At 42.1% G+C, this 2866-nt stretch overlaps 1 non-coding gene across 1 annotated transcript; it reads left to right on the top strand.

Moving 5' to 3' along the window:
• Positions 1-2048: 2048 nt before the first annotated feature.
• LOC141675688 (small nucleolar RNA R71) lies at positions 2049-2155 on the top strand. Its single transcript, XR_012556329.1, has one exon. It is a non-coding gene; the product is annotated as a small nucleolar RNA R71 (small nucleolar RNA).
• Positions 2156-2866: the final 711 nt, after the last annotated feature.

Here is a 2866-nt window from a genome sequence, read left to right as displayed (position 1 = left end):
TGCTACCTTCCTCTAGCAGAATTTTATGCATGCAGTACGAAGGGTTGATCCCTTTTATATCTGTTATAGTCCATCCAATGGCTGATTTGAATTCTCTCAAGATCCTCAAGAGCTTATTCTCATCACTACCTGAAAGGTCAGATGCAATAATAACAGGCAAAGTAGATGCATCACCTAAAAAAGCATACCTCAAGTGTTCAGGAAATGGTTTAAGCTCCAAAGTAGGTGCTTCCTCAATGGATGGTTTAAGCTTTCCCTCAGCATTCTTGAGATCAGTATTACCAAGAGATTCAAATGGCATGTCTAGCTTTCACTTCCAAGGAGAAGCATTTAGATATTGTAGTTGCTCATTGCCTTCCTCATCTTCACTGTCAAATTCCCCCAATAAGGATTTTTCTAAGGCATCAGACCTTAGCACATGATCAAGTCTTGAAGTTATCGCAGAATCAATCCACCTTGAAGCACTCCTCATCTTCTGTAGGGAATTTCATCGCATTGAATACATTGAATGTCACATCCTGATCTTGCACCTGCATAGTAAGTTCACCTTTTTGCACATCTATCAAGGTACGGCCTGTAGCCAAGAAAGGTCTTCCCAAGATTATGGGAATCTTCTTATCTTCCTCGAAATCCAGAATGACAAAGTCTGCAGGAAAGATGAGCTTATCCACCTTTACTAACACGTCCTCCATGATGCCTCGTGGGTATGTAATCGAACGATCAGACAATTGTAGAGACATGTAGGTGGGCTTTGGATCAGGCAAATTCATCTCTTGAAGATAGACAACGGCATATGATTGATGCTTGCTCCCAAATCGCAAAGGTACTTGTCGAATGACAACTTGCCAATGATGCAAGGAATGGTGAAGCTACCTGGATCCTTAAGCTTTGGAGGTAACTTTTGTTGCAGCACAACACTGCACTCTTCCGTTAGAGCAAAGGTATCAAGATCATCCAGTTTCACCTTCCTTGAAAGAATACCTTTCATAAATTTTGCATAACTAGGAATTTGCTCCAGAGCCTCAGCGAAAGGTATGTTGATGTGAAGTTTCTTGAACACCTCCAGAAACTTACCGAATTGCTTATCCAGCTTTTGTTTTTGCAATCTCTTAGAAAAATATGGTGGAGGATAGAGCTGTTTCTCCCCTGTATTACCCTCAGGCAGAGTGTGTTCAACAGTAGTCTTCCTTGGTTCCCCCTCTTTATCCTTTTGCTTCTCTTCTTCATCTACAACTTCAGCTTCTCCATCTTTTACTTTTTCAACTTCAACAACTTTTCCAGACCTTAAGGTAATAGCTTTGACTTGCTCTTTAGCTTCCTTCCTGCCTGGCACTTCAGTATCGCTGGGAAGTGTGCCAGGTTGACGATTGAGCACAACATTGGCTATTTGACCAATTTGATTCTCCAAGGTCTTGATATAAACAGCCTAACTTTTGCACAACAACTTTAGCTCCTCGAAATCAGCACTAGAAGGTGGAGCAGCACCTCCTTGTTGAGGATATGATTGCCTTTGAGCGTATTGCTGAGGTTGCTGGAATCCAGGTGGATTAAACTGTTTACTTACAGCTTGTTGATATGGTTACTGAACAACATTCTGATTGTTGCTCCATCTGAAATTGGGATGGTTTCTATTATTAGGATGATAAGTAGTTGGCACAGGCTGCTACGGTCGCTGATAATTGTTCACATACTCAACAGATTCATTAACAAGAGAATATTGATCCGTAGCATGAGAGCCTACACAAATCTCACAGACAATAGCTATCTGATTGACTCCATAGTTTGCTAAAGAATCGACCTTCATAGACAGCGCTTGGAGCTGCGCTGCAATAGCTGTAGCTACATCAACTTCCAAAATACCTGCTGCCTTCCCATGCATCATCCTTTGAGTTGGGTTTTGATGCTCGTTTGCAGCCATAGTTTCAATGAGATTATAGGCCTCAGTATAGCTTTTGGCCCACAAGGTGCCTCCAGCAGCTGCATCGAGCATGGGCCGAGATTGGGCCCCTAAACCATTATAGAACCCAGTGATCACCATCCAGTTAGGCATACCATGATGTGGACACTTTCTCAACATCTCCTTATAGCGCTCCCAAGCTTCGCACATAGATTCTGTTGGTTGCTACGCAAATTGAGTAAGAACATTCCTCATTGCTGCAGTCTTGGCCATTGGATAGAACTTCACCAAAAAATTTTACGCAAGATCTTCCCAAGTAGTGATGGACCCAGCTGGTAAAGAATGTAACCAGTCCTTAGCTTTATCCTTCAGAGAGAATGGGAAAAGTCTTAGCTTGATAGCCTCATCAGTAACACCATTATATTTGAAAGTACTGCAGATCTTGACAAAATTCCTGATATGCATGTTGGGATCTTCAGTTGCAGCACCTCCGAAAGAAACAGAATTCTGCACCATCTGAATAGTGCCCGGCTTGATTTCAAAAATATTAGCCTGAATAGCCGGATGAATGATGTTTGACTGACTGTCATCAATTTTAGGCCGAGAAAAGTCCAAAAGAGCTGGATCTGCTGGAACTATACGATCACCCATGATTACCGGTTCTTTCTTTCCACTCTCTTTATCCGAATCTTCAAAATCTATCTTCTCCGGAATATCAAGAACTGAATCTGTCTCAGCCGTATCTAGAGTCCTCTTGTGAGTGCGAGAACGTGTTTGCATAAATGCTCGCTAGCGTACCTGAAACATAACCGGAAATAATAAGTAATAAGTCTTAATCAATGAGTCCCAATGATCACTGATGGCAAGTACATAAACTAAACAAATTAACACCGAGTCCCCGGCAGCGGCGCCAAAAATTTGTTAGGCACAAAGCGTGCGCTAATAATTCACGCAAGTTTACGTGTTCGC

This window comes from Apium graveolens, chromosome 7 (assembly GCF_009905375.1).
Source record: "Apium graveolens cultivar Ventura chromosome 7, ASM990537v1, whole genome shotgun sequence".
In the NCBI taxonomy this organism is placed as follows: Eukaryota; Viridiplantae; Streptophyta; class Magnoliopsida; order Apiales; family Apiaceae; genus Apium; species Apium graveolens.
Note: the sequence above shows the minus strand (reverse complement) of the source record. Positions and strands in the feature narration are given on the sequence as shown.